At 44.2% G+C, this 19,547-nt stretch overlaps 1 protein-coding gene across 2 annotated transcripts in view; it reads right to left on the bottom strand.

Moving 5' to 3' along the window:
• The window catches only part of paip2b (poly(A) binding protein interacting protein 2B), a 118,804-nt gene extending 99,722 nt beyond the window's left edge, over positions 1-19,082 (bottom strand). The window contains exon 1 of one of the 2 annotated variants that reach the window (XM_073042082.1): positions 18,927-19,082. The gene's annotated coding sequence lies outside the window, so the exon portion shown is untranslated. The remainder of the gene's footprint in view (positions 1-18,926) is intronic. The other variant, XM_073042081.1, reaches the window with a different exon arrangement.
• Positions 19,083-19,547: the final 465 nt, after the last annotated feature.

Below are 19,547 nucleotides of genomic sequence, written 5' to 3'. Positions count from 1 at the left end.
CTGGGAAAAAGCCTCTGACTATCCACATGATCAATGCCTCTCATCATCTAATACACCTCTATCAGGTCACCTCTCATCCTCCGTCACTCCAAGGAGCAAAGGCAGAGTTCACTCAACCTGTTTTCATAAGGCACATTCCCCAATCCAGGCAACATCCTTGTAAATCTTCCCTACACCCGTTCTATGGCTTCCACATCCTTCCTGTAGTGAGGCGACCAGAACTGAACACAGTACTCCAAGTGGGGTCTTAACAGGGTCCAATATAGCTGCAGCATTACCTCTTGGCTCCTACATTCAATTCAAGTCGTCACTTTTATTGTCATTTCGACCATAACTGCTGGTACAGTACATAGTAAAAATGAGAATGTTTTTCAGGACCATGGTGTTACATGACACATTACAAAAACTAGGCTGAACTATGTAAAAAAACAACAGAGGAAAAAAAACACACAACAACTGCACTAGACTACATACCTACCCAGGACAGCATAAAGTGCACAAAAACAGTGCAGGCATTATAATAAATAATAAACAGGACAATAGGGCAAGGTGTCAGGCCAGGAACTGGGTATTGAGGAGACTGATAGCTTGGGGAAAGAAACTGTTACATAGTCTGATCGTGAGAGCCTGAATGCTTCTGTGCCTTTTCCCAGACGGCAGGAGGGAGAAGAGATTGTATGAGGAGTGCATGGGGTCCTTCAAAATGCTGTCTTCTTTGTGGATGCAGCATGTCCATAATGGCAGGAAGAGAGACCCCGGTGATCTTCTCAGCTGACCTCACTATCCGCTGCAGGGTCTTGCAATCCGAGATGGTGCAATTTCCGAACCAGGCAGTGTTGCAACTGCTCAGGATGCTCTTAATACAACCCCTGTAGAATGTGGTGAGAATGGGGGGTGGGAGATGGACTTTCCTCAGCCTTCGCAGAAAGTAGAGACGCTGCTGGGCTTTATTTGCTATGGAGCTGGTGTTGAGAGACAGGTGAGATTCTCCCCCAGGTGAACACCAAGAAATTTGGTGCTCTTAACGATCTCTACCAAGGAGCCGTCGATGTTCAGCGGGGAGTAGTCGCTCCGTGCCCTCCTGAAGTCAACAACCATCTCTTTTGTTTTGTTCACATTCAGAGACAGGTTGTTGGAACTGGACCAGTCCGTTAGCCGCTGCACCTCCTCTCTGTAAGCTGACTCGTCGTTCTTGCTGATGAGACCCACCACAGTCGCGTCATCGGCGAACTTGATGATGTGGTTCGAGCTGTGTGTTGCAGCACAGTCATGGGTTAGCAGAGTAAACAGCAGTGGACTGAGCACACAGCCCTGGGGGGCCCCCGTGCTCAGTGTGATGGTGTTGGAGATGCTGCTCCCGATCCTGACTGACTGAGGTCTCCCAGTCAGGAAATCTAAAATCCACTTGCAGAGGGAGGTGTTCAGGCCCAGTAGGCTCAGCTTTCCAATCAGTTTCTGAGGGATGATTGTGTTGAATGTTGAACAGCATCCGAACGTATGTGTCATTTTTGTCCAGGTGGAGGGTGATGGCAATGGTGTCATCCGTCGAGCGCTTGGGACGGTATGCAAACTGCAGGGGGTCCAGTGAGGGTGGCAGCAGGGTCTTGATATGCATTATGACGAGCCTCTCGAAGCACTTCATGATGATGGATGTGAATGCAACGGGACAGTAGTCATTTAGGCAACACACTGAGGACCTCTTTGGCACAGGGACAATGGTGGCGCTGCTCATGGAAACGTTGAAGATGTCAGTGAGAACATCTGCTAGCTGGTCTGCACATCCTCTGAGCACTCTAGCAGGGATGTTGCCTGGTCTAGCAGCCTTCCGTGGGTTGACCCTGCACAGGGTTCTTCTCACATCGGCCACAGTGAAACACAGCACCTGGTCATTTGTAGGAGGGGTGGACTTCCTCGCCGCCACATCATTTTCCGCCTCAAAACGGGCGTAGAAGTTATTCAGTGCATCTGGGAGGGAGGCATCACCTGCACAGCCAGGTGATGTTGTCCTGTAATTGGTGATGTCCTGGATGCCCTTCCACATGCGCCGTGTGTTGTCGCTGTCCTGGAAGTGGCTGTGGATTCGCTGGGCATATGCACGCTTTGCCCCTCTGATGGCTCGGGACAGTTTGGCCCATGCTGTTGTTAGGGCTGCCTTGTTGCCTGCTCTGAAGGCGGAGTCGCGGGTCCTCAGCAGTGCACACACCTCCGCGGTCATCCATGGCTTCTGGTTAGCGTGTATAGTGATGGTCTTGGACAGAGTAACATCATCAATGCACTTGCTGATGTAGCTGGTCACTGATGCTGTGTACTCCTAAATTGGTAGAGTCACCATTGGTTGCAGCCTCCCTGAACATGTGCCAGTCAGTGTGCTCAAAGCAGTCTTGAAGAGCAGAGATGGCTCCTGCTGGCCAGGTTTTCACCTGCTTCAGAACTGGTCTGGAGTGCCTGACCAGCGGTCTGTATGCTGGGATTAACATAACAGAGATGTGATCTGAGTAACCGAGGTGGGGGTGGGGCTCAGCCCGGTACGCGTCAGGGATGCTTGTGTAAACCAGGTCCAACACGTTCTCCCCCCTCGTTGCGAAGTCCACATATTGATGGAATTTGGGGAGCACTGACTTAAGGTTTGCGTGGTTAAAATCACCGGCGACAATAAACAGTCCATCAGGGTGTGCGTTCTGCATTTCGCTAATAGCCCCATACAGTTCACAGAGCACGTCCTTAACATTAGTGTTGGGGGGAATGAAGACACAGAATATATAAACAGAGGTGAATTCCCGTGGCAATAAAATGGTCTGCATCTAACAGCCATAAACTCCACTTGCGATGAGCAGTGTCTGGAAACCAGCACAGTTTTTACACCATTCTGTGTTGATGTAAATACAGATACCACCACCACGAGTCTTACCGGAGAGAGCTGCATCCCTGTCTGCTCGAAACAAGGCGAGCCCATCTAGCTGAATAGCGGCGTCCAAAATTCTATCAGTGAGCCATGTCTCTGTACAGACGTACGCACAACAGACTCTGTACTCCCGCCGAGTACAATTTATTGTCCAGGGCATTGGAGAGCAGAATGGACGGGAGATCCGGCCGGCTAGGGCTCACTGTTTGCCTGCCCGCTTGCCTCACTTCTGCTTCCTTGCACATCGCTTGCGACGTCTCCATCTCCAGCTACCAGCATCAGGCGAGTCCGAGGAATGTAGGCCTGTTCCCCTCAGCAAGCTGAGGTCGCGTAATTCAACCAGCAGATCTTTGTGAAGGTTTGTTTTTGAGCGATCTCTGTATTGTAGTGGTATCTGGCAATGGTAGATAGTTGCTCTGTTATCCATGTGCCCTAATCGAAAATTGTGTATCAAACTTAAATTAGAAAATTAAATTAAAGTAACACCAGATCTGAAAGGCCACTGCTGCCATGCCACACCACCTCAATTCCACAGTTACTGAAGGCTAATATACCGTATGCCTTCTTAACCACAAAGTCAACCTGTGCAGCTGCTTTGAGCATCCTATGGACTCAGACCTCAAGATCCCTCTGATCCTCCACACTGCCAAGAGTCTTAACATTAATATTATATTCTGCCATCATATTTGACCTACCAAAATGAACCACTTCACACCTATCTGGGTTAAACTCCATCTGCCACTTAACAGCCCAGTTCTGCATCCTATCAATGTCTTGCTGTAATCTCTGACAGCCCTCCACACTATCTGCAACACCTCCAACCTTTGTGTCATCAGCAAACTTACTAACCCATCCTTCCACTTCCTCATCCAGGTCATTTATAAAAATCACAAAGAGTAAGGGTCCCAGGACAGATCCCGGAGGCACATCACTGGTCACCAACCTCCATACAGAATATGACCCGTCTACAACCACTCTTTGCCTTCTGTGGGGAAACCAGTTCTGGATCCACAAAGCAATGTCCCCTTGGATCCCATGCCTCCTTACTTTGTCAATAGGCCTTGCATGGGGTACCTTATCAAATGCCTGAGGAACTGCTGGAGAAGAAGTTCCCTGAGTACAAGACGAGCTTCCAACCATGCACCTCATCAAACGAAACAATTTTTTCTAGCCTGATACAAGCCTTGAATTAGCTTAACTTCTGTAGAAAGCATCATTCCTGTTTTCATTATGAATGTTTCAAATTATTACTGACCCATCTCCTTTATTCTACCACATCACTCAGACTAACAAACCCAAAGTGACTCCTGGTTAATATTTCAATTTGAAAATTCTTATTTTTGTTTGCAAATTGCTCTATAGCTTCATACCACCTTCTCAAACACAGAACATATAGATGTTTCAAAACTTCTGACATCTCCATAACTCCCAAAATTAATTCCTTCACTGTTGGTGGCCTTGCCTTCAACTGTCGAAACCTTAAGCTCTAGTTTCTAAATCTCTCAGTCTCTGATTCCTGGCTCTTTTTACGGCCTATCTCTCCATGATCAAACATTTTGCCATATACTATCTTGTCTTCATGCTATGCAGTATCAAATTTTGTCCAGTCAAATTCCTTAGGATGCTTTACTGCATTTAAATCATAACGTGAATGATGCCATTCTCATTATTGTTCACTAGAGCACCCAGTTACCAGAAAGCAAAACAGAAAAATGTAATTCATGCCCCAGAAGAGGATGGCCATGAATAGAACTACAGGTGTGCATAAAGACAGCCTATGAAAATCTTAGTAGCTTACCGATAATTACATTTTATATTTATTTTAGAATGTAAGTGGCCATTGAAGTGAACACACAATTTTAAATAGAAAAGAGATGGGTCAACTGCTAATTAAAACAAATGAAAATACAAACAAAAATGCATGTTTGTAGTTAAAGGACTTCTCTTGACCTTATGATTCTCTACCAAACGAGGGAAGAAAACTCTGCACAGATCAGTTTCATCCTTGGTGGGGAAACAGAGGACAGACACCATTTGCACTACTTCAGTTAAGTACATCTGATGAAAGGTCAACAAACCTGAAAGATAACCATGATCTGATCATTTCAACATTTCTGTTTTATTAAAACACTAAAGCATGAATATGCTCTAAAGGCACAACATCGACCCTAACACCTCAGATCATTAGTGTAAAAAAAACATTTATATTAAAAAAAACATCCTTTGAAATGTGAAGTACTTAAAAAAAAAAGTGGACATAATCATTTATCTATTACATATCCCTGGTATCACAGAAATTTACAGAATAAAAACAAAAATGGACATCAGGTAAATTTTATTTGCAAAAATACTCAACAGATCAGAAAATTTCCATTTTACCTGAAAATCTCAGTAATCAGAAGACTATGGAAATGAATTTGTTGGAAATTCAAGTAGACAACTGTAATTTGGGGATACAGCCATTTATCACTGACATTAGCATGAAAGTTTGATTTTCAATTTGTACACAATAAAGATAAAAATAGAATAAGCCTTTCAACAAACTGATGTCATTTTATATTCCAAAAACTTTTCCTGCACCATCCCCATATCTTTCATGTACTTTTATGCATCTCTAATTTGAATGCACCCAATTACTGTGCTTTCAAAATTATCAATGATAAAGAATGACAAAGACTTACCATCCTTTGAATTTCTCACTATCAAATCCAGCCTATCCTTTATTTTGTAACAGTCACTTAGTTCTGTCCGCTTTACTCTGACAATACAGATGGACATTTTCAACACTTGGTCCTCTTTAAGGAAACACTGAAATTTTTGTGGCATTAATTTAGAGTAGATTTTTGATCTTAATTAAATATGTAATAAGTTATTTTATTATATTAAGGCAAAACTTGGTTTTAAGATGCAACAGCAGTTTGTACCAAACATAGAAACATAGAAAATAGGTGCAGGAGTAGGCCATTCAGCCCTTCGAGCCTGCACCGCTATTCAGTATGATCATGGCTGATCATCCAACTCAGAACCCTGTACCTGCTTTCTCTCCATACCCCCGATCCCTTTAGCCACAAGGGCCATATCTAACTTCCTCTTAAATATAGCCAATGAACCGGCCTCAACTGTTTCCTGTGGCAGAGAATTCCACAGATTCACCACTCTCTCTGTGAAGAAGTTTTTCCTCATCTCGGTCCTAAAAGGCTTCCCCTTTATCCTTAAACTGTGATCCCTCATTCTGGACTTCCCCAACATCGGAAACAATCTTCCTGCATCTAGCCTGTCCAATCCCTTTAGAATTTTATATGTTTCAATAAGATCCTCCCTCAATCTTCTAAATTCCAGTGAGTATAAGCCTAGTCGATCCAGTCTTTCTTCATATGAAAGTCTTGCCATCCCAGGAATCAATCTGGTGAATCTTCTCTGTACTCCCTCTATGGCAAGAATGTCTTTCCTCAGATTAGGGGACCAAAACTGCACACAATACTCTAGGTGCGGTCTCACCAAGGCCTTGCACAACTGCAGTAGAACCTCCCTGCTCCTGTACTCAAATCCTTTTGCTATGAATGCCAACATACCATTTGCCTTTTTCACCGCCTGCTATAGCTGCATGCCCACCTTCAATGACTGGTGTACAATGACACCCAGGTCTCGTTGCACCTCCCCTTTTCCTAATCGGCCACCATTCAGATAATAATCTGTTTTCCTGTTCTTGCAACCAAAGTGGATAACCTCACATTTATCCACATTAAATTGCATCTGCCATGAATTTGCCCACTCACCTAACCTATCCAAGTCACCCTGCATCCTCTTAGCATCCTCCTCACAGCTAACACCACCGCCCAGCTTCGTGTCATCTGCAAACTTGGAGATGCTGCATTTAATTCCCTCGTCTAAATCATTAATATATATTATAAACAACTGGGGTCCCAGCACTGAGCCTTGCGGTACCCCACTAGTCACTACCTGCCATTCTGAAAAGGTCCCGTTTACTCCCACTCTTTGCTTCCTGTCTGCCAACCAATTCTCTATCCACATCAATACCATACCCCCAATACCGTGTGCTTTAAGTTTGCACACTAATCTCCTGTGTGGGACCCTGTCAAAAGCCTTTTGAAAATTTAAATATACCACATCCACTGGCTTTCCCCTATCCATTCTACTAGTTACATCAGAGCAACATGTCTGGCAAAAGCTTACTAGTAACAATTTGAGGTAATCAATGCAACCAACATTCATTAATGTCTCTCCATCACTTTAAGCACTTTCAGCTCCATGGTCCTGATAGCTTTATTTTCACTATAGACATCCAGTTCCTATACACTTCCATTATCTATCAGGAAGGCCTTAAAGCTCTTCACTTCTTTCTGAACAACCGACCTAACGGGTTACCCTCCACCACCACCCTGCTCAAGATATGTCAGAACTGGTTCTTGCCCTCAATAATTTCTCTTTCAGCTCCTCCCTCTTCATCCAAAGGTGTAGTAGCCATGGCTATATTGACAAATGCATTGAAGCTGCTTCCTGCACATTTCAATCAGATTGGGGATCACTTCGTTGAATGTATTTATTTGCTCTGTCCATCACAAATAGAGGATCTTCTAATGGCTATCCTTTTCAATTCCACTTCCTATTCTGTTCATGGCTTACTTTTCTGCGATGATGAGCCAAACTCTGTTTGGGAGAGCAAGTCTTCATATTCTGTCAAGGTAGCCTCCAACCTGATGGTACAAACATCATTTTCTCTAACTTCTGAAAATTACTTGCCCTCTTTGCTCTTCTCCTCACCTGCTCAGTTCTCTCTGGTTTCCCTTCTCCGTTCCTTTATTCCATGGTTTTCTTTTATTAGATTTCTCTTTCTTCAGCCCTTTACCACTTCCACCCATAACCTCCCAGCTTATCTCATCAAAATATAAAATGATCCATACCAAAAGTATTCAATGCAAATAATTAGTTTGGTTTTCCAGCTGTTTAATTTAAGAACCAGATAGTCTGGGCTCAGTGTGAATAGTAAGTTAGGTTTAAAGAAGTGTTGATGTCTAATTATTAGAAAATAATTGAAGTGAGCTCGTTTATGGTTGGACTTCAAATTTGTTTAATTTTTATGTTTTCTTTGGTTACAGGTATCGAATACATACAGATGGTTCAACCTGGCAACTGCCCCAACAAATCAAGATCAGATTTTAATACAGCAAAATGAACAAATCTAAAACTGAACTGTAATCTACTCATTTCAAAATTAGTTAAATCAAACTGAAATTATTCACAGCAGCTCCTACTTTTATTTAAATGATTCGTCCAAAATGTTTATGAGCAGAACCAACTTTAAAGGAACAGTATTGCATCATAAAACAAAAGTTGCAAGGATAATCCTAGAACACTGGCCTCTACGGTCCAATTTCAACAAACAGTTAAATTGAAATCACATTGCCAAATATGACTGAATGAGTTTTTGCATTTTCTGTATATACTTGGCAGGGAAGTCCTGTTACAACTTTATAAAATAGTTGTTAGGCCAATTATTGTGTACAGTTCTGGTCACCACAGTAGAGAAAGGATGTGTTTGTGCTGGAGAGGGTGGAAAGGAGATTTACCAAGATGTCACCTGGATTAATGTTTTACTGTTACAGGGAAATGCTAGATAAACTGGGTTTCTTTTCCCTGGAGACGAGGTTAAGAGGAGACCTGATAGAGACATAAATTTACAAGGGGGACAGACAGGGTAGATAGCAAAAATATTTTACCTCCTTGACAGGATGGATATCAAAGACAAAGCACCACAAGTTTAAGCCAAGACGGAGGAGGTTTAGAGATAGATTTCCACACAAAGGGTGGCTGGCATCTGGAATGCACCACTGAAGACTTAGTGGAGACACTTTCACATTGAAAGCAATGGACGAAATGTGAGTAAATAGGATTAGTGTAGGCTGCTTTGATGAATCATATCGTGGACTGAAGGGCCCAGTTCTGTGCTGTATGACCTCATGACTTTAAAAAAAGCAAAAAATTTGCTACACTGTCCTTCATCACTATATCCCCTAGTATTAAATTCTTGCTTAATCTTTAGCCCTTCTTAATTTGGTTCCTTGTGCACATTTACATTTTCAATGGTATCAGTTAGGACAACTTAATTCTGCTGGCTAGTAATTACTACAGCAAAAGATTTTGAACCATCATAAGCTTAGTTTTTTTTTCATTTTCCATACAGGTTTCTCACAACTCTGAACTCAATGTATTCCCCTATGATCTTAAAATGCTAAATGAAACAAATTAATTGCTTCCAAACTTTTCACCACTTCAAAAAAAAAATCCCCCACCATCCTGTTTTACATATTAGTAATCAAACAAGAATATCTGGTGGAAATTGCACCGCAACAGAGCAAGATGATTATAAAGGTCAGTAGACAGCTGGAAGAATTTGTGCACTCAACAAAAGATCTACAAGGTTAAGGGCAGGGAAAGTGATAGAAAAGTTAGTTATACAGAACATAGAACAGCGTAGTGTAATACAGAAACAGGCTCTTCACTCCATGATGTTGTGCCAAATTGCCATGGTAGTGTAGCAGTTAGTGTGATGCTATTACAGCTTGGGGTCGATCTGGAATTCGGAGTTCAATTCCGGTGTTGTCCATAAGGAGCTTGTAGGTTTTCCTCACAATTATGTAGGTTTTCTCCAGGTACCCCTGTTTCCTCCCATGGTGCAAAGACATACTGGTTAGTAGGTTAACTGGTCATTGTAAATTGTCCTGTGATTAGGCTAGGGATATAATAACTGGGTACCTGACTGGCGCCACTCATTGGGCTGGAAGGACCTGCTTGGAGCTGTATCTTGAAATAAAAAAATAAACTAACAATTAAATGCCTAACTGATCTTTTCCTACACGACTTCTGTATCCCTCCATCCTCCGCACATTCATGTGCTTTTCTAAGAACCTCTTAAACACCCTGTTGTATCTGGCTTCACCATCACCCGGCAATGTATATATACTCCAGACCGATCACTCTGTAAAAAACAATCGTGCCCTGCATATCTCCTTTGAAATTACCCCTCTTACTTTAAATGCATGTCCTCTAGTACTAGACATTTCAACCTTGAGAACAAGATACCAGTTTTCTCATCGATGGATCTTATTTTGTAAATCTCTATCAAGCCTTCTCTCAGCCTCTACCACTCCAGAGAAATCAGGCCAAGTTTGTCTAACCTCTCCTTTATAGCACATGCTCTTTAATCCAGGCAACATTCTCATAAAACTCTTCCGCATCCTCTCTAAATTCTCCACTTCATTCTTATAATCAGGCAACCAAAATTGAATGCAATACTCCAGACACAGCCCAACCAGAGTTTTATAAAGCTGTAACATAACTTCCTGACTCTTGATTGCAATGTTTCAACTACTAAATGCAAGCATGCCACATACCATTTTACCACCTTATCAACCTGTATAGCCACTTTCAGTCAACATTAAACAGGACCCCAAGATCCCTCTACACATCACTGTTAAGTGTCTTGCCATTAATAAAGTGCTATCCCTTTACAGTTGATCTCCTATAATGCAAAACCTCACATTTCACTGGATTAAACTCCATCTGCTATTTCTCATCTGCCGTTTCTCCAAAAGATATATGCAACTGATCTATACCCAATTGAATCATTTAGCAAACTACACTACTAATCTTTGTATCATCTGAAAAATTACTATCACACACATCTGCTTTTACATCCAGGTCATTCATATACATTACAAATAGCACAGGTCCCAGTACAGATCCCTGCTGAACACTACTAGTTAAAGACCTCCAGTCAGAATAAGTCCCATCGGCAACTACCTTCTGTCTTTTCCCTCATTTCCCTTATTGAATAATAGAACACTACTAGCTTCTTGCCAGTACTCTGGGTCTTTGCATGTGACTAGAAGACAAAGATTTTGGTCGAGGCCCCAATAATCTCATCTCTTGCCTCCCTCAGTAACTTAAGGTATATCTCAACAGGCCCTGGCGATTTATCCATCTTGATGTTCTTTAAGACACATTACCTCCTTCTTCATCTCAAAATGCCCTAGCAATCTAGCACAGTACACACTGTTCACATTACTCTCCACGTCTCTCTCCTTGGTAAATACTGATGCAAAGTACCCAATTCTTCACTACCAAGCACACGTTTTCTCCTTTATCCTGAAAGGTCCTACCCTCTCCCTAGCTATCCTCTTGCTCTTGATGTACGTATACAATGCATTAGAATTCTCTTTAATCCTACTTGCAAGGACTTTTCATGCCTCCTCCCAGCTCTTCTAATTCCCTCCTTGAGATTTTTTTTTCTAGCTTCTTTATAATCCTCAAGGGCTCTGTTTGATTTTAGCTTCTTAAACATTATATGTGCTTCCTTTCCCTTCTTGACAAAATTCACCATTTCTCTAGACATCCAAAGTTCTCTTGCCTTCCCATCTTTGTAATTCTTCTTACTGGAACATACCTGTCCTGTACCCTCCCACATCCCATGTGGACTTGCCCAAATACAATTATCCCAATTAACTCCAATACTTTTGTAATTTGTCCTGCTTCACTTTAACATTCTCCCACAAGGTCAAATATGACCTTGTATAATACCAATAAATACAAATAATACTTGTATGATACCAATAAATACCAATAATACAAATAATACCAGGTCAAATATGGCCCCTCCTCTCATTGGACTATCAACATACTGATTGAAGAGCCCCTCCTGGATGAACCTAGTAAATTCTCTTTACACTTTTCCCTCGTAGGCCTACATTTCTATTCCCCAATATCCCAGTGGCTGTAGGGGTGTGGCAGGATGAGTTGCCTCAATGATTATCAATTGTGCATTCACAAGTGCTTTGAAAGGTTGGTTACAGCTAGAATTAACTCAAAGAGCTAGACCTGCTGCAATTCACCTACCATCAAAACAGTTCTACAGCTAAGGCAATCTCAATCACTCTCCATTCTGCTGAACAGCAAAACACACATCAGGCTGCTGTTTACTAATTACAACTCAGCATTTAGTACCATCATCCCCTCAGAATTCATCAGTCAACTTATAAACCCAAGCTTCTGTACCTCCCTCTGTAACTGGATCCTTGACTTTCTCATCGGGAGACTACATTGATGATCAACTCAGCTCAGGGATGTATGCTTAGCCCACTGCACTACTCTCTCTACACTCAAGACTATTTCTAAGCACAGTTTAAACACAATTTATAATTTACAGATAGCAACAAGGAGGCATACAGAATTGAGGTAGATCAGCTGGTTAAGTGGTGTTGCAACAACAATCTTGCATTTAACATCCGCAAGACAAAGGAATTGATTGTGGACTTCAGGAAGGGAAATTAGGAGGAAAGGGTGAACAGTTTAAGTTCCTGGGTGTCAATATTTCTGTGGGTCTGTTCTGTGTCCAACATGGACACAACTCTCCTCACCATCAAAGATATCTTCCAGAAGCAGAATCCATCAAAGCCCCTCACCATCTGGGACAGGCACTCTTCTTATACCTCCTCCCAGACAGTAGTAACAGAAGTCTGAAGACCCAGTCAATGATTCAGGAACAGTTTATTGCGCTCCATCATTGGATCTCTAAATGATCTCATGAAATCATTAACACTACATCATTATTCCTCTTCATTTGCATTATTTATTTTGTGATTTATAGTAATTTTATGTCTTTGCATTGTACTGTTGTTGCAGAACAAATTACACAGCATTATGAGACAGTGATAATAAACCTGATTCTGATCTCCCTTTGAACATTAACTCCACCCAATCTCTCACCATCTTAAATTAAAATACACCACACTTCTGTTATGTGCACAAAAATGGATGAAACACCAGAAATCCCACTGATGCTGAAAATCCAGAGCAACAAACAGAAAATGCTGGATAAACTTTTCATGCACATCCATCATCAACCCATTTTCCCATCGCCATAAAAGTGATAAGATTTCCCTAGTCCTCACCTATCACCCCATGAAACTCCTTATCCAGCACATCATTCTCTGCAACTTCCACTATCTTTAATGGACCCTACCACTAAATGCATCTTTACCTTTACTTACTCTGCACAGGGATCATTCTCTATGTGTCTCCCTTGTCCACTCGTCCCTCCCCGCTAATCTACCTCTTGGCACTTATCCCTGGAAGTGTGACTAACAGTCCTTACAGATGAGAGAACACTTCACCTGCAAGTCTGTTGGGACCACCCTCTACATCCAGTGTTCCCAGTCTGGCCTCCTTTACACTGATGAGAACCGACATAGATAGGATGACCACTTTGACGTACATCTTCACTTCATCCACCACAAAAAAAGCAGGATTTCAATTTGACTTCCCATTCTGATATGTCAGTCTATGGTCTCCTTTTACTGTCATGATGACAGCACTGTAATATAGGGGGAGCAACAACTCATTCTGTCTTGGTACCTCCAATCTCTGGCATGAGCATCGACCCCCCCCCTTCTCTTTTTCCATTCCCCATTCTGGCTTCCTTCTCTTCACCTAGCCATCACATCTCTCTGGTGCCCTTCCACCTTTCTTTTCTCCCATGGCCCACTGTCCTCTCCTAACAAATTCCTTCTTCTTCAGCCCTTTACCTCTTCCACCTAATAACTCCCAGCTTTTTACTTCATCCCTCTCTCCCACACACCTCCCCTCACCTGGTACCTTCTTATACTGGCTTCTTCCCTCTTCCCTTCCAGTCCTGATGAAGGATCTCAGCCCGAAATGTTGACTGTTTATTTATCTCCACAAATGCTGCCTGACCTGCTGAGTTCCTCTAGCATTTTGTGTGTATTGCAGTAGGTGACCTCATATTTTTCACATCATATTCAATCTACTCACTCTTTGGTACCTCTTTATATCCTCCTTCCCACTCAGAAACCTACCTAGTTTAGTATCATTTGTAAACCTGGAAATATGTTACTTGATCCCTCAGCAAATCCCTTTGTATTGTGTGCAAATACCTAGAACCTGATCATTAATCCCTGTATTGCATCATTAACAATAGCCTACTAATCAAAGAAAGATGTTTATTCCCATGTTTGGTCTATTTTCAATTACCAAATCTTAATTCACTAAGTTATCCTCAATTTTGTTAGTTAACATTAATATCAGGAAACATCACAATGTCAAAGGTGGCATTATTATCATGGATCAAATCTCTTCATATAAACACCAGGGTATTACATTTATTGAGTTTGTGCTGTTTGTTGAGGTAGTCCCAGTTAACCTGGATAAGACTGCATGGTTTAAATCAGTTTAAAGAAATGTGTTTCTTTCACAGCTTTAAAAATTTCCACATCCTCTATATTTTTAGAATATGGACAGAAATACAACTCCAAAATATTTATATTTGCTTAACTGCTTAGATATCACCGAACTGTGTACAACAGAATTTATGAAACTGGAAGTATATGATGCACTGCAGGTTAAAATAAAATAAGGACAGAGAATCCAAATGTCATGGAGATACAGCAAGAAGACAGTGCTGATATACAAGTTCAGCCATGAACTTTACAGAGTGTGTGTGTGTGGGTGCCAGGAGTGGTGGCATACACACTCTGGGCAAAAAAAAACAGACACATAGGGACAATTAAGAAACTCTTAGACAAACACATGGATGAAAGAAAAAAAATGGAAGGTTATGTAGTAGGGAAGGGTTAGACTGATCTTAGATTAAGTTAAAACGTCGGCATAACATTGTGGGCCAAAAGGCCTGTACTATGCTGTAATGTTCCATGTTCTTAACTTGTTTAGTATAGCAGCACAGGTTCAAGAGAATCCTCTGTATTTACATAACTGCTAGCTGCAGCATCATCTTCATTCTGCATGTGGCACAGACCGCTGCCCTGATAGAGGAACTGCAAACAAAGTTGAATACTGGATTCATCAGCAGAGAACCCAAACTCTGATAATGATGACAGGGTCACTATTGGAAACAGCTGAACAGACTCTGGCATGGAGCAGCCCAGGAACAATCTCCTGGAACTAGCAGACAGTCTACACCACAGTAGGCGCTTACGTAACTGTAGATGCACTCAAACTATCAAACTCTAGTCTCAATGCCAGCAATCCTGTACATCATGTTGCAGGCACTGAGGAGACCAGTGATCCCTAGATTGGAGACTGGTCCCAGGTTGGAAGACTATGGCAGGTCCACAAGGACCATTAACCCCCAAGTCACCATGGCCAGAGGTCCATGCAAGTCTAGAAATCTATTTCCTTCCGAGTCCAGAAGAGGAGACACATAGGTTAACCCCAGTGAAGTCCAGATGGCAAAGCTGAAGATCCAAGTTTAGGGCATGCCAAGTCCAGAAGGTAGATGCCCATAAGAGTCATAAGGGCCCAGGTCACTGTGGCTGGACCGTGCAAGACCGGACAATGAGGCCCGTAGATCAAACCTGCGATCAGTGCCCTGGAGCAGAGTCCAAAGTAGGAGGACTGAAGTCTGAGAGTTTGAGAATCCAGGGACAAAGACAAGAGAATAGAGGCGGTCTGTCAGATTGGATGCATCTCTGGGTGCATAAATGGGTGGGAGGGATTGGACAAGGGCTTGTTTTACTGTTGTCTTATTTTGTTGTCACTGTTGCAGCTTGTATTGATCTGTAAAACATCGTGGCATGCTATGCTGGTATCATAACGGGTGGCAACTCTTGTAGCCACATCCTTGGGTGTGTTGGTTTTTGATGCAAATGATACATTTCTCTGTGTTTTGGAGTACATGGGCTAAATAAGGCTGAATCTAATGGGATTATCTTTAGCTCAACTACAAGTGCTGCAGGGTCTGAAGCAGATCTCCACTATTACATTTGGAATTACATTAAAATGGAGTGAAATAAATTGGCCAAAAATAGGTCTCTTTGACATTGGTCACTATAAGGTTAGGGAAGAGTCAGCCCCTCAGTATTTATGTATTTTTAATTCCATCTAGTACAGGGGTTCCCAACCTGGGGTCCACTGACCCCTTGGTTAGTGGTAAGGCTCCATGGCATAAAAAAGGTTGGGAACCCCTGGTCTAGTAGAACATTGAGCCTCGTCCTCCTATTTGTTGCTGATGACTGCCAGTTTGCAGAGTTGCAATTAATGTGTAGATTATGTGGATACCATAGTGCTTCTACTGATCAGCACACATGCCCATATTGAAGCATATCAACATCTCCTTTCCCTGAATGCCTGAAAGTTCTGCTTCGTAACTGTTCTTAAACTTTCCTCATTCAACGAAAGTTGGTCATTTCATTACAGTGAAGAAGGAACGGAAATGAGGAATACACCAGGTAACAAAATTACAACTAATCTTACAAGTCCAATATTTCATGTGAATGCTCAGTTTTCTGCTGCAATTCACATGAAATGCATCATTTGCAGTAACAACCAGAACAAACCAAGGATGTGCTGGGGGCAGCCTATGAGTGTTACCACACATTCCACCACCAATTTAGCTTGCCCACAATGTTCAGCAGAACAACACAAGCATCAAGTTAATTACCAATGTGGCTGAGCAACTTGTGACACAATGAGGATATCCTTAGTGTGAAGACAGGAAATAATCTTTAAAATAACTGAAGCAGGTTGAAAGCACATTGAAATAAAGTAGGTTCACCACAAACTACTAAACACAAATCTGCCTTCCGACATACAATTAAGCAGCCATTTTCTCCAGCTGGAGATTTTAGAACAAGGGAGTACCATCTCAGGATTAAGGGTTTGTCATTTAAGACGATGGAAGAATTAATCGTGCATTAGACGTTATGCATAGAATTATATTTGAGGCTGAGCACTATATTTTGGACACCAAGTAAGTGAAGAACACAGAGATCAGGTGTGAATTTGAAATTGTGCCACAGAATCAGCAGTAACTATGCTGACTAGCAGAGCAAACTCTAAGCTCCACATGGCCTCTCATTTCAAAACAGTTATATGCCACTGCTGTTTATGAGGTCTTGTTGTGTCCAATTCAGTTGTCCCTCAACAGCTACAATACGTCAATGCCTTTAGCTTTAAATTCTTCATCATCCAAATGTTGTGAAGTGTTACAGAATAGTAAATTCATTTGATTTTGAACCCAAAACAATGCCTTACTCACAAACAAAAGTGACCTACCAATCAAGTGACAACATATCACTATCGAAAAATGACTGAACATATTTACAGCAATTTTAACATTGTTAACCAGCAAACCAAAAACAAACACATTTCCTTCGAAATCACAACCTGACTTTGGTGCTGAAGATTGGCTGAACAACTGTAGTAGGGATATTTTTGGAAGGAACAGTGCAGGGGATGCAATCATGGCAGGGGATGTTGTGGCAGAAGTTAAGATTGGAAAGTGGTTTCAAGAATTACAGCCAAGGGTTAAAGAGAGAATAAGATTTCTTTTCATTTCGGAATTGGAGATGGTAAGGAATAGTGTGATTAAAGCCAAAGATGGGGATTGGAGGGTGGGGTTGTGATTGTGATGGGAGATTATGATCTGCGATTGTGGGGATGTGATTGGTGAAATGACACTTGTAATGGTCAGGGTGGCTCATGTAATGATGGAGGAGTGGAGACCTGGGGAGGGGTGTGGGAGGAGAAGTGGAGAGCTGGTTTGGGGGGGGGGGGGAGAGTGGGAGGTGTTGTGGAGTCCTGGGGGAGAGGGTGGGAGGAGGAGGGGAGGCCTGGAAGAGGGGTGTGGGAGGAGGAAGGGAGTCCTGGAAGAGGGGTGTGGGAGGAGGAAGGGAGTCCTGGAAGAGGGGTGTGGGAGGAGGAAGGGAGTCCTGGAGGAAGGGGGTGGGAGAAGGAGGGGGTAGGGGAGGAGGAGGGGAGTCCTGGGGGAGGGGAGGAGGAGGGAAGTCCTGGGGGAGGGGGGTGGGAGGAGGGGGAGGGGAGGGGGTGGGAGGAGGAGGAGGGGAGGGGGTGGGAGGAGGAGGAGGGGAGGGGGTGGGAGGAGGAGGAGGGGAGGGGGTGGGAGGAGGAGGAGGGGAGGGGGTGGGAGGAGGAGGAGGGGAGGGGGGAGGAGGAGGAGAGGAGGGGGTGGGAGGAGGAGAGGAGGGGGTGGGAGGAGGAGGAGGAGGAGAGGAGGGGGTGGGAGGAGGAGGAGGAGAGGAGGGGGTGGGAGGAGGAGGAGGGGAGGGGGTGGGAGGAGGAAGCGGGGCGTGGGAGGAGGAGGAGGAGAGTCCTGGGGGAGGGGGTTGGGAGGAGGGTCCTGGGGGAGGGGGTTGGGAGGAGGAGGAGGGGAGGGGGTGGGAGGAGGAGGAGGGGAGGGGGTGGGAGGAGGAGGAGGGGAGGGGGGAGGAGGAGGAGAGGAGGGGGTGGGAGGAGGAGGAGGAGGAGAGGAGGGGGTGGGAGGAGGAGGAGGGGAGGGGGGAGGAGGAGGAGAGGAGGGGGTGGGAGGAGGAGGAGGAGGAGAGGAGGGGGTGGGAGGAGGAGGAGGAGAGGAGGGGGTGGGAGGAGGAGGAGGGGAGGGGGTGGGAGGAGGAAGCGGGGCGTGGGAGGAGGAGGAGGAGAGTCCTGGGGGAGGGGGTTGGGAGGAGGGTCCTGGGGGAGGGGGTTGGGAGGAGGAGGAGGGGAGTCTTGGGGGGTTGGTAAGGAGTGTAATCTCCGGGGGGGGCGAGGAATGGGGAGAAGTGGATACGTGGGCGGGGTGGGGAAGGAGTCCTGGGGGATTGGTGTTGGAGGCTTTGGTTTGAAAGATTTAAATTTAGTGGATTATAATCTGTGGGGGGGGGGGGGCGCGGTGGCTGGTCCTGATGACCTGGTACAACGGCGAGAGTGGGGGATCGAGGGCCGAGAATTTGAGTAGAAATCATTCTGTGGTTGGGGAAGAATGGGGGGGAAGAATGGGGGGGGGGGATGTTTGCTTGAAGGCCTTGGGCCCAGCGAGCTGAAGGAGCTCCTCATAACCAGGAGGTCCGCATTGAACTCCAGGGATCGTGTGGGAAGGGAGGTTGGGGTAGGATGCAGGGAACTGAAACGCAGCAAACACCCTCGGAGCCCACCAATACTCCACAAAGCGCAAAGCATCTGCATAGATATTTACCTCACGCCAACCACGTTTAAAACCCTTTCTCTCGGCGTCTCTCTCGAGCTCGCGGGCGCGCGCGGGCAAACAAACGGACCTCAAAACTATCCCGCCTCCTGTGCTTCGTGATGATTGGACCGGGACGCCCTTGTAACGGGACGGACTTCCACAGAGACCAATGGAAATAAGGAACCGAAGCAGAGTTTGAAAGCGAATTGGTTACCCTTTGCGTCGCTCTGAAGTGGAAGGCGGGACGCGTATTAGAGGCGGGTTCGCGCACTGGCAAGCAAACGAGCTCAAACCTATCCCGCCTCCGTGCCTCGTAATGAATGGTCGAACACAATATCGTCCCGCCTTTCCGATGAGACCGACAGCACTGGAAGCCAATATAAATCAGCTAATGGAGACGGGTTGAAAACGAATTGGTTCGCCGCCGCGTCGCTCCGAAATGGAAGGCGGGACTAGTGGCATTGGAGGACACGCGCGCTCTCGCGGTTGTTTTTCAGGCGGAGAGAGTGAGAAGCCTCGGGCGTTACGTCATCGCACTTCTCCTTTCTATCCAATGAGGAGGACAGTCAGTGTTAAACAGCCGCGCCTCTTGCCCCGCCCACTGTAATGTTGTTGCGTACGATGGTTGGT

Source organism: Hemitrygon akajei, chromosome 4, assembly GCF_048418815.1.
Source record: "Hemitrygon akajei chromosome 4, sHemAka1.3, whole genome shotgun sequence".
In the NCBI taxonomy this organism is placed as follows: Eukaryota; Metazoa; Chordata; class Chondrichthyes; order Myliobatiformes; family Dasyatidae; genus Hemitrygon; species Hemitrygon akajei.
The sequence above is the reverse complement of the archived record's forward strand: the minus strand, read 5'-3'. Positions and strand labels throughout refer to the sequence as shown.